This window comes from Sabethes cyaneus, chromosome 3 (assembly GCF_943734655.1).
Source record: "Sabethes cyaneus chromosome 3, idSabCyanKW18_F2, whole genome shotgun sequence".
NCBI classification, from domain to species: Eukaryota; Metazoa; Arthropoda; class Insecta; order Diptera; family Culicidae; genus Sabethes; species Sabethes cyaneus.
The window spans coordinates 43,439,444-43,452,809 of record NC_071355.1 but is presented as its reverse complement, the minus strand read 5'-3'; the positions used below and the strand labels follow the sequence as shown (position 1 = coordinate 43,452,809).

Genomic DNA, 13,366 nt, shown 5'->3' with positions numbered 1-13,366 from the left:
ACAAATTTCTTCCTAACTCGAGAACTAATCAAGCAAATCGAACCAAATTTGGCATGTGAAAGTTTTCGAGGCAAAAATATTTTCTATGGTGAATTAGGACCCCTCTCCACTTTAAGAGGGGGGGCTTCTACACAAATGAAATACAAATTTCCTCCTAATTCGAGAACTAATCAAGCAAATGGAACCATATTTGGCATGTGGGTGTTTTTGGAGGCAACCATTTTTTCTATGATGAATTAGGACCCCTTACCTTTTTAGGAGGGAAACCCAGCAACCATCGAAGCTGAATTAAAATGCTACTGATTTCGTCACAGCTGATTTAACTCTGAATACAGGTGGTAGACGCTGAATAAATTTAAGCAAAGGCCTCTGTATTTTATAAGTGATTAAGCAGCCAACGAATGCGCTGTAAATCAGCTGCTTCACATAATAGTGCTGAATAGAGCTGAATTTATTTAACCTGTGGCTGAACTATGGTTTAGTATTAAAAATAAAAACCTTTTTTCAGCTCTTAAACATCTAAGTCAAGCTTCGGGCTTGCTAATAGCTGCTTTGAAGCTGTAATGTAGCTTAATAGAGGCTTTTGCGCATTTTTAAATGACCAATTTGCACAATGCTGGAAACAAGGCGCACAGAGGCGATATAACTGCTTAACAAGTGTTTTTCCGCCTCAAATAAAACAGGTTGTATAAGTTCTCCAATTTCGGCTGAATAAGTATTATACAGTTTACATAAATTTTACACGTTGCATATTCAGCTATGGCTGAATAATAATGGCTGCTAAAATGTTTATTCAGCTCATAAATGTTTCTTGGGAATACAACGAAATACAAATCTCCTCATAACTCTAGAACTAATCAAGCAAATGGAACCAAATTTAGCATGTGGGTGCTTTTGTAGGCAAGAATATTTTCTATGGTGAATTAGAACCCCTATTCACTTTAGGAGGGGGGGCTCCTATACAAATGATAATACAAATTTCCTCATAACTCGCGAATTGATCAATCAAATGGAACCAAATTTAACACGTAAGTGGTTTTGGAGGCAAGATTTTTTTCCATGATAAATTGAGACCCCTCTCCTCTTTAGAAAGCGAGTTATGACCCATCTCCCCTTTAAGAGGGTCGGCATCCATACAAATGGAATGCAAAATTCCTCATATTTCGAGAACTAATCAAGCAAATGGAACCAAATTTGGCATGTGGGGCTTTGAGGGGGCAGAAATTTTTTCTATGATGAATTAAGATCCCTCCCCTGTTTAGGAGGGGGGCTCCCATACAAATGAAATTCAAATTTCCTTATAATTTGAGAACTAATAAAGCAAATGGAACCAAATTTGGCGAATTTATTTTATGATAGTTAGAGACCTCTCACCCCTGTGGTAGGGGTATGTGGACTCTCATACAAATAAAACAGAATTTTTTGCGAAACTTAAGAACTAATCGAACTCGAGAAATTCGGGACTCTTCCATAAAACATTAGTCAATAACAAGACCACAAAAACTATGTATAGTAACACTACATCATTCAGGACGAGACGGCCGCGAGTGTTGCCGGCGACCCGCCGTCGGAAGCGCCGCCCACTGGGGGAAGGCAACTCCCCGCAGAAATCACTACTGTCTAGGTTTATTGGTTTTCCTAGGTCTACCTGGGTTTCCTGGAACGAGCGACAGCGAGTAAGGAGAGGATCGCGAAATGGTACTTCCCACAAAAAAATTTTCCGTGAAATGGCACATTCCGCTTAAGATTTTTCGCAAAATGATATTCGGCGAAATGTTCTACAATCATGGCGAATATTACTATCCGCTTTCTGGCTATGCAATGAGGGGACAGGGGAGTTGTTTTCTACTTTAGTGTGAGTGAAAATTGCAAATTTGTATATTAAACTACCCATTCCTGATAACTAATAAGCATTAACATAAGAAGCAAATCAGCGTATCTGGCATTTTATACTGCACGTTGTTGTATATTAGCTTTTTGACTGCATAGGTGTTGTAAATTGGCATCCAAAATAGTATTCAAATTATTCGTGTCGGTAATTAGCTGTAAATTAGCATCGTCAGCACTATAAGAAGGTTATCAGTAAAGTAGCTGTATATTTTTCCAAAATGGCATTTAAGTAGCATTTAAGGCGACTTAAATGCTTATTGGCCTACATTTGAATAGCATTGCTGATGCTTATTAGTTACCTGGGATGCTTTCATAGTTACGTAACTGCCAAAATGAACCATCTAAGGTTGAACTCCTCAGAAACTTGCAAAACTCGAGATTGTGACAAAGATCATCCGAGATTCATGATTGGTGTACAACACAGGTTAATTTGTGGCAATACGAAGTTTGCCGGGTCAGCTAGAAAACAATAAAAAGCCATAATACAGTGTCTGAAGAAATATTTACTTGACAGACTAGAAGGAAGGGTAAAGTTCCGCGTTACTGGAAAGACAAAAACAGTAGTTACGTGAAGTCCATGGTCCTCTCAGGCTTACCCCACGAGTCGACACATTGAGGATCCAAGTGACAATTCTAAAGCCATCTGGTTTTATATAAATTGGCAAATAATCTATAAAATGGCAGCATATTAGAAGATTTGCAATTGTAGAGATAGCGAACGGCAGGACATCACAGTCGAAACCACAACGAATATTGAATGGATTATTGAAGATAGCTAGTTTTAGAGTGACAATTACTTGCTTCTGGCGCTAGTGAGCAATTTAAGTACACATCTGGCTTCATAAGTCGGAAAACCGGCCGTTTTGCCGGATTGACCGGCTACCGGCTTTGCAAGTGAAAACCCGGTCGGGCCGACCAAAAACCGACCATTTTGCAACCCTACATTGGATAGAGACTTTTAACCCTACATTGCATATGTGTTCATCAATATTTCAAACAAAGCCAAAATCTTCTCTTTTATTACCATTTACCATCATTGAGGCCCATTCGTGACTATTTTACGTGGCTGTGCTAGTTATCACTGCACTGCACCGGTTGTAATTGTAGGGGAATTGTGTATAACGTGCCCCCCGTGGCCAATGTGCCCCCCCTTCGTTTTTCGCTAAACAAGCGAAATTAAAATGCAAAACCACCCAGAAACCATAGTATTTGATGGAACTAGCCTACTACGCAAGTATGACAGTTGCCACATGCTGTAAAAACAAAACAAAAATAAATTTGTTTTTGAGCAGCTTCCGATGTAACTTTTGACGTCATTTCCATAAGCTATTTTCTTGTCAAAATCTGTAAATAACCGGTTGTTGCGATTCGATTGCGTAAAGTGAACTTCAAAATGACATCCCTGCTAAAAATAACGGTATGAAACGCTAGATTTGCTTTAGCATTTAATATTGTTTCAAATAAGTAAAAGCAGACCAATATGCCCCACTTGCGGTGGTGCAATTTGCCCCCCTTGCAAATGTGGCTATAAACATAGGTAAACAGATCTAACTTGAAGTCAATTGCCATTATTTAATTCAATTAGTATTGTAGAGCAACCGTGGTGGGAATAATTTATTACCAACGTCCAAATTCTAGGTAATTCAACTACCCGGTACAAAACGCCACAGCTGCGGTATAATGTGCCCCATGCAGAAAAGAAAAAGTGCACCAGAAGGCCGAAACTAGGTTTATTTTACATAAAATAACGATATTTTGCAAAACAAAGGAAATAGTTTTACTTTCTACAAAATAGAGTTAGTCTGTCACTGGTAGAACTACTCAAATTACCGCATTGGGCATATTATACCGCAGGTGGGGCATTTTACCCCGCGCAGACGAGAAACACAACATTTAAGTGCTTTTATTAAATAATTCCTAGCATGTTTATTCCACAATACTAAATGAAATAAACAATTGCAATTGGTTGTCAGCTTAAGTACCAACATATACACGTAGTTGTAACGTTAATTTGGGGAAGTATAACGGAGATATATCCATTTATTCTTAGGGGGGGCACATTATACACTTTTCCCCTAAATCGAACGCCGATTCATGAAAATTGCCTTCTCGCTTCGCATGAACGGTTCTTTTCATTACCCTAAATGATTGTGTGCATCAAACAGTCGAACAGCAAATGCGTAATCTCAATTAGTTACAACTTACTGAACAAATAGCATCTCAATGGGACCTCGTCGGTACCTAAATGTTGGCTGCTATCAACTAGCCGCTTACAGCCAACAAAATAGCTGTTGTATTCGTTTAACTTTTGAAGTTTTTTTTAGAACCGACACTTCCCTTACGTAGCAGCGGCATCCGTAATTATCAACATCAATGATAACAATTAATGGAGTAGTTTTACCCACTAAAATTGGTATTCCTGATTAAGTTTTACCCATAAAAATTCTAAATTATAAACTAGATGACCCAGTTGGAAAGTTTTACATGACTAATTCCATTTTTGGTTATTTTCAGTTGAAATCCTCCGCAAGTCGCAAGGCACATACCTACTTAGGCTTCCAGCCAAAAGCAGGTAGCGATCGTTCGTTATTCGCAGTGGGAATTTCCGTGCAAAGTCGCAATCACTTCGCAATTTTATTGCTTCCCCGTCTGTCTACTGTCTACGAGCATGGCATGGCGCCTTGCATGCAAGTTGCGATCCAAGTTGCCGCCATCGAGGAGGTCATGGTACGGGAAATTCCAAGCAAGAAATCATTTGCAGTTTAAATGCAGCACGTGAGGACTGAGGATGAGTGAGCGTGAGAGCGAGAGAGCACACATGAGAAGTGAGTGCTGCAATTATGTGTCTGGCCTCTGGCGTATCGCGGTGTCGCGCCGCGCGCTGTGATAACGAGTTACGGAGAGCCCGCCGCCGCTGTGCGCAACTAGCGCGGCGAGGACGCGTCAGTCAGTTCTGCGCTCTGGCTGGCTCTCATTTGCGTTCTCTTTCCGTGCCGGTCGGTCGTACTATACTGCTGACGAACCAGAGAAGATAATAAGTAACAAGTATCTGCGTATAGTTTTGTGTATTGAATCGTGGGCTTCGTCGGGAAACAGGTGAGCTCGTCTCGGCGGTCACGCGTTCCGCATCCATCGAGCGAGACCCATTCAGTGTCATTTAAAACGCGATCCGGAGAAGCTAGTCGTACGCGTTTGCGTTCGCGTTCACGATTTTTGGGTGATCGTGCAGTTTTCGAGTTTTTTGTTTTGAGCTAAATTGGTGGAAAACCGAGTGACTTTACAGTGCAGTGCAGGCAAGAGTGCAACGTGTTGCTGAAGAAGACATCTAGTCGATCGTTCATGTAAGTGTCAATATCTACGCCAGCACATCAGCCAGCGCTCGGCCGCTGCAGGCAGACAATCGGCATTGGATATCAGCCGCACGGTGAATGATTAATGGCCAAAACAGAGTGATGAAATTATGTGATTGGAAGTGAGGGGTTTTGATAGCTTAGAAATATATCACATTTTGTTCTACAGTCTAATTGAAAGTTGTTGATAGGACTGAGAGTTACTGCAGATCCTCTGCTTGTGTTAATTGTTACCTTCAAGAAAGGCCTTCCGCCAATTTAACGCGGTTAAGAGCGATTAACGGCACGATCGAGAACATGGCCCAGTGCACCAGAAAATCCAGTGCAATGTTTTATCGTTATGCATCAGTAGTTCATAAATGGCGGTAGCTGTTTATATACGTTCTGTCCTTGTGGATTGCAGTCTAAAGTGCTTCCGAGCCGATTTGTTATGTCTCCATTACAACAGTGTATTCGCCTCTCTAATGGCTAATATCCACTAGGGGTTAATAGGAACATAATTATCTCCCGGGGATGACCGATTAAAGACGATAAGCCTGGTATGAGAAATCTTGACGAAATGCCACGTGCATTCTTGTTTGCAAATGCTGCAACCGATGCATGTCTCCTGTTCGATGTTATCGGAAAAATCGTGACAATTCCTTACTATGAGAATAACGGGTTCCCTCTTATTCTCAACAGTGACGGACAAGGAATTAACAACTAATTCTTTCAAAATGGTGATTCACTACGTATAGCATGTGATCATCATTCACTTTTTCGTGCAATTTTCTCACAATACACATTCATAACTCACACTTACACATAATTTTAGAGCGAATCTAGTACCGAGATAAGATTTTTGAAACATAGTACCTAATAAAATAAATACACACTTATGTAGCAAATCAAATTGTACCAAAATTCAAAACCAGACAACACTGTAGGCTAAAAGAATTTAGACAAAGACGATCAACACTTTGTAAGTAACAAACAAATTATAACTCAGACAACAGCTAATAAAAATACACATTATAGAAGCCCTGATGAAGATCCAAATCCGAGATCGAGACGCTGGCGTAAAAAGTAAAATTTAGCGTCTACTATAATTTAATGACTGAACGGCCAAAACCACAATCACTAGATAAGTACGCACTTTTTTTTGTGTGAAAAGTGCATATTTCCTGTTATCAAAAACGTAGGTGATATTTGGAATAAATAGTACAAGTTTTGTCATTCACCTTATTCACATAACGGGTGGCAACTAAAATTTTGGAATTTTTTTCTCGAGCTGTCAAAAAAAGACAAAGATACATGAAGAAGATCTGATTTACTGAAATTAAAGATACATTATCCATTGTTGAAAAAAAATTAGTGTACATTTGAAAACAGTCCGTAATCGGCTGTTCGGCGAAGCTTTCGTTTGACGTCGAAACAGGAGCGTTGGACGGCCTTCATGTCAACTTTGCGAATACATCTCTTGATGACCATGCTGCATCAAAATCCGGACGGTACCAATATCCGGACACCTTCACTAATTTATCCTTATTAAGTAATAATATGTACTATTATGAGGTGTAGCTATGTGGATTACTTTGCAAATATATCTAAGATCGTTGAAGCACAAGCGGTAATTAAGTAGGCTGTGCGAAGTAACTAAAATAAATCCAAACGTAACGAGTTTTTTCAGATTACAAAAAGTAGAGCTTTCGCGATTTAAGATTTTGGGAACTTATTATTACAAAGAATTCAACTTTTTAAGCTTAGTATCAATAAAGAAGGTTAGTTTTAATTAATTGAGACGGTGTCATTCATTGATGTGTTGAAATAAAGTGTATTTTTATAAATAATTACGCTGTCCAGATTTAAAACTTTCGACTCACGAGCCATGGAACCGTCAAAATATTTGGAAATCCAAAACACTTTAAGGCATTTAATGTAGCAGTACTTAATCACTTTCGTGCCCTGGTTAGGTAAGTGGGTCAGTGTAGTACTTAACTGAAATCGTACCGTTAATAACACCAAACTGGCATTAAAAGTAAAAAAATGTATAGAGAGATGATTATTTAATACTACATTTTACAAATGATAAGTTGTTTATAAATTTGTAGATAAGTTTGTTTATAGGCATACATTTCTTAGACAAAATAAGAGAAAGTTTTGCCTGTCCGGAAAACGATTCAAAAGTGTCCGGATATTGATTTACTGAGATGTGAAGTGTCCGGATTTATGAGCAAAACAAGTCTGTTTATTTCTCTTATTTTAATGTTTTTATAGAGTTTTCATTGAAATATTGATGTGTTATTGCAAATGTAAGCTTTATATTTGAATATAGTACAAAGCAATTACTAGACTGTTGCGAAATTATTGTTTACGGAGCATATTAAAAATATGACCTGCTTAAGTGTCCGGATATTGATGCAGCATGGTATACCAATCAACTGTTTGCAATTCGTGACTCTCCAGTTATTTTTGTACACCAAGGAACTCAAAATCCCGATTAAATGTTCGATTGGGCGCACTGAAACAGGTTTTTCGGGTCGTGGTTCTTGGGTAAAAATGGGATCGAATGGGTATTCAGGAACGATTGTGTTTTTTTGGCGTAATGCGATGATGCTCTATCCGGCCAAAACACGTGCTGTCCATCTGCATGATGTATTTGTAGAAACAAGATCAAAATTTTCTCCAAACATTCGTCTGGTGCATCATAATTGATAGCCAAACCAGAGGGCTCGTTGTTGAAGAAACGAAAAAAAGAACGATGCCCTTCTGCGTCCATAATTTTGGCTGGTCTTCCACTACCTTGCTTGCGAATAGTTGTTGGGCATCTTAGGATATGGTAAACAGTCGAAGCCGCAATATATTTGCTTTTTAAATGTTGTACCGTATACTTTTTGCCGAGATTTCTGTTGCAGTTCGTAGAAGTGTACAAGGCGCTCCAGAAATGCTTCTTGTTTCGGCACCATTTTTAGCAAAACTGGGTAAGCATAAACAAAACAAAAAATATTAACGAAAAGAAGAGAGAGATAGCTAACACATACATACTCTCATTTCTCTCTGAGCTCGTTTGTTGTTGAGTATAAGGGCCACAAGAAATTCCAAAATTTTAGTTGCCACCCGTTAAAACTGTTAAAATTTGAAAATTACAGAAATGTGTTCCACCTTCATAAAATCGTAAGTATCTCAGCAAGATTTGGATATACGTCCATGCTTTCCTCGGCATAAAATTTCCCATCTATACAATATAGTACCTTGTTTCACTTACTTTAACATTTCTAAAAATATTTTTTTTTAATTTAATCCTAAAAATGCCATTTTTTCATACAACTTAAATGTGCGGCCCCTAAATCGCGTCAACCAATGTTGACGCTATATAAAAGTTTCTTTGTGACACCCTAAGCTATCATTTAAGGGATGAGCCCCAAGGGTTTTCTGACATAGTGCTATTTTGGGACACTCTAATATCCAGGTTTTGAAGTTTTGATACCAATAGAACAGACCAAACTCGTATTTTTTAGTCTTTGACCTTGAAATGCGGTCAGGCAATAATATTAATATTTATTTGAAACGGTGGTTCTACAATTGATAGAATGACGGTAGGGGAAAGTAATGAAATGTTTTTGTGGTGGACTTAAGCACATTAAATTATTTATGTGATCCATTCTGCGGAAGTCGGTGAATTTTATTCGAAATCATATTACATCTCGATCGACAAATTTAAACGTAGGTATATACTTACTAACCTTCGATTGAGAATAACGGTCTAAAATCAAAACAAAATAAAGCTGCATGAAAAATCAACATGAAAAAGTTGGACTCCCTTCATTGTTAACGCTTCAAGAAAGAACCTCACATACTACTGGCTTTAAGTAATGTGAATTATATGTGAATGGCGAGCGATTCAATAGCAATTTAGGTACCACAAACACTCAATTTGAGCTCTGATTGTCATCCAAACCTTCCTACATTCGGTATGCAGCTCGCCTCAGTAACATGACGCCGGCTAACGTGCTCTAGAATGAGCCTTGCATATTATTTTTCATATTTATGTCTAGGCTTAGCGAAGCAGACTTAACCTTGTATTTTTGTAATGAAACAGAGGTGTTTATAGTATCTCTAGAACGGGACAAATTCTGCAGGAACCACAAAACGACAGAGGATAAAAAACAATGAACTACAAACCTTGTAGTGCTTCTTCAATGTACCTTCCGTCTGTCGTTTTGCGCTCATTTCCCTTCATAGCTCGTCCAGCCCTTTGTTTAATTACTTTCTTCTATCATTCCAATCGTCCATTTGGAAATACTACTGTCATAAAAATAATCAAAATTCATCTCGCATGCCTATTCTCTCATTACATCGCTGAAGACCAGCATGGCTTTACAGAACAACGTTCATCCACCGTTTATCTGTAATAATTGCCCATATAGCCTAACGTTGAAATCAATCATCAGATAACGTTAGCAAAACTTGAGTGCATTGAATTCTCGGGCTTCGATTTTTAGAGTGCAGTAAAATGTACTTACTTATCTAATCGGGTTGATGGCCATGAAAAGTGGTGATTTTCATTAAACATATTTTCAGTGATTTTCAGTTCCTCCGGGCAGGCACACTGGACCGCTAGTAGTTATTCAAATCAATTCATTGTGGTAATTGAAATAAAATTAAGTGTTTTATGCATCTCATATCCAAAGCAAAGCGTTGGTAGATTACCTACGGCAGCGACAGCGCAGTTTTGGCCAATTGTGCAAGGTAGCCAAAATACCGGATATCACATTAGCGATCCTGCCAATATAAACTTTCGGTGTGTTTGTGAACGGCTGGATACTGCATAACATCGGTATCTCGCGTACCTGCAGCCTCTTATCTAGCAACTCTTATCCCGACTTCCTCGTAGTTCCAGTCGCAATACGAGCAATTTTAGCGGGGATCGGCTAACCAACCTCGGTAGAAACTAAGGTGGTATACTTACAGGGTAATGGCATTGGCGTAGCTAGGAAATTTCCCTAGAGGGGGCCTAGGGATGCCTTCCAAAAAATTTTCATTGCGATCTTGTTACTCCAGCTGTCACCGATAGCACAAAGTTTTGTAGGAAAATACCAGACGGGCTTCATGAGGGCCCGCGCAATTACAGACTCGATGTTTACCATCTGACAGATCTTTCGGAAATGTCGGGGGTACAACGTATTCACGCATTGCAACTTTATTAATTTCAAATCAGTATACGATACAGTCGATCGAGACCAGTTATGGCAGATAATGCGCGAACACGGTTTTCCTCAACAACTGATCAGAGCTACATTGGATGTTTCGGGGACACTTTCGAGTTTCGAGCCTTGAGACAAGGTGACGGATTATTTTGCATGCTATTCAGCATCGCACTTGAGGGGGTGATTCGACGAAAGCAGAATCTAAGAGGAGTGAGTGTCGAATACCAAATACATAAAAAAAGAGACTCAAAGAAAACAAACACGTGCCTCCCGCGGACGGTAACTGTTGACGGCGCCGAACTAGAAGTGGCCAATGAATTCGTGTATTTGGGATCGCTGGTGACTACTGATAACAACGGATCCAGCGGCGCATTTAAGTGGGAAATCGGGCCTACTTTGCCCTTCCCAAATCGCTACGATCCAGAAGCATACGCCATCAAACCTAGAACAGTAGTTTTTATGGACTTGAAGCCGTGATACTGCGCACGGATGACATACGCGTCCTTGTCATGTTCGAGCGGAAGGTATTGCGAACGATATTTGGCGGAGTACAAAGTGAAAGCGGAAACGCATGAATCACGAGCTACAAGCACTCTTTGGAGAGATTGCCATTATCATCTGGCAAAAGTCAGTAGGCTACAGTGCGACGAAAAAATTTCTCTTTAACAACTGCACCAGCGTCAGGAATAGGGAGGCACAACGTGCAAGATAGCTTGACCAGGTTGAAAGTGATTTGCGATTTCTGAGACTGGGAAATTGGCGACGAGTGATCCAAGATGGAGTTAAATGGAGACGACTGCTTGAAATAGCATGAGCCGGGGTGGCTACTCGGCTACTAACTACGACGACAACTACTCGTTTGCGATGCCTAGTGAAAAAGAAGATATCTACGCAGCGAGAACATATATGTACACTGAATTTTTATTCGGTTTTTAAATTTCACAGGGGGAAAATTTCCGGAGGGGGCCTGCAGAATTCTGTAGGTGGCCTGGAACCCCAGGCACCCCCTCTAGCTACGCCAATGGGTAGCCAATTGCGAACGCAATGTAGCGACGAGAAAGCCTTGTCAGCTTTGAGCGTCTGTTCGCATGTCGGGGCGGCTCTTGATTCCCTGACGATTCCTCAGCCAAGTGAGCGGTTGTACTATACTCCAGGTTGGCAGCGTTTCACGACAGCGTTTGGTCCGAAGCGAGTGACTTAATTAGGAAACGTGGTGTTCCGGCACTAAAGCTAAGGTGGTAGCCCCATCACGAGACTCGGTAGTGTGGCCCTAGTAAGGCAGTCTATCTAAACCTACCTTACCATGAACATTCCAGCAAATGCGGAAAGGAATATTCGACATCGACCTAGACATTGAAACAAGAACAACGATTGAAAACTCAGTACTTGGACGTGCAGGCCGCTAGATGTCGCAGTTAGCGACCGGCTGCGGTACGAATAGTTTGAACCCCGCAATACGGATGCGATGGGCTGGAGGCGATCAAGGCGTAGATTTTTCTATCGAGGAAAGGGCTGTTTCTTCAATTACTGCATCATCAACGTGCACTGCCTACAGGAAGGTACACCCGACGATAAGAAGAAAGCGTTCTACACGTGACTGGGGGTAACCTAAGACACATCAAGATCGTCATAAACATACGTTCCCAACGGGGTGCGGGTATTGATTCCGACCATCATCTAGTAGAAGTATATGTGCGCTCAAAGCTGTCAACCGTGTAGCAGTCATTTCAAAGCAATTCTCCTTGGCTGAACATTAGGCAGCCAGATATCCCGCAATCTGCTTAGAGCTACGCGCGAATGCTTATTGAAGGATTGCCTTCTTCCGACGAGTCAGGTCCCTCGAAGTAGGGTAGGGCAGAATACGCTCGGCCGTCGGAAAGACCACTATTACGGTCCGTGGAACTATGCGTCGAAGACCAAATACATGAAAGCAAGAGGCTCAAAGGAAACAAACGCGCGTCTCCCACGGACGGTAACCGTTGACGGCGACAAACTAGAAGTGGTAGAGGAGTTCGTGTATTTGGGATCGCTGGTGACCGCGGACAACAACACTAGTAAGGAGATCCAGCGGCGCATCCAAGCGGGAAATCGGGCCTACTTTGCCCGTTGTAAAACGCTACGATCAGGAAGCATACGCCGCCGCACGAAGCTAACAATGTACAAAACCATTATTAGACCGGTAGTTCTTTATGGACTTGAAGCCGTAACGCTGCTCACGGAGGACATATGCGCCCTTGCCGTGTTCGAGCGGAAAGTGCTGCGGGCGATATTTGGCGGAGTACAAACTGAAAGCGGAGAGTGGCGTAGGCGTACGAATCACGAGCTACAGGCACTTCTTGGGGAGACTCTCATCGGACATCTAGCGAAAGTTAGCAGGCTACGATGGGCCGGACTCGTCGTAAGGATGCCGGACGACAGTGCTACGAAAATAGTCCTCTTCAACAACCCCACCACCGCCAGGAACAGGGGGCTCAACGTGCACGATGGCTCAACCAGGACGAAAGCGATTTGTGACTTCTGAGACGACTAGGAAATTGGCGACGAGTAGCCCAAGACCGAGTTGAATGGAGACGAGTGCTTGAAACAGCACGAGCCATCCCGGCTCTATGCTGAGGAAGAAGAAGAAGAACACTGTGGCGGTCCTAGAAGGAGAACCCGCAGTAAAGCCTGGCTAAAAGTTATTCTAGACGCATATTTAGAACAGTATAGAATTCGGGGCTGGAATTTCACAAAACGCAAAAACGTGAATGATCGTATTGCAGTATTTTTATTCAGCTTCAAGTTTTAAAATATAACATCATCGCATTACTCTGGTTCTGCTAAAATCTTTTTAGCACTCATTTCTAAAGCACTGTTAACTGTACCCTCGCTGCTGCATCGAAGTCGTTACATGACAATTACCTAAAATTTTTCAATGGGTCGAAGTTCCGGACATTTTGC

At 41.0% G+C, this 13,366-nt stretch overlaps 1 protein-coding gene across 1 annotated transcript in view; it reads left to right on the top strand.

The window, feature by feature from the left end:
* The first annotated feature begins 4,924 nt into the window (after positions 1–4,924).
* The window catches only part of LOC128741974 (protein 5NUC-like), a 44,658-nt gene continuing 36,216 nt past the window's right edge, over positions 4,925–13,366 (top strand). Inside the window, exon 1 of the mRNA XM_053838126.1 lies at positions 4,925–5,231. The gene's annotated coding sequence lies outside the window, so the exon portion shown is untranslated. The remainder of the gene's footprint in view (positions 5,232–13,366) is intronic.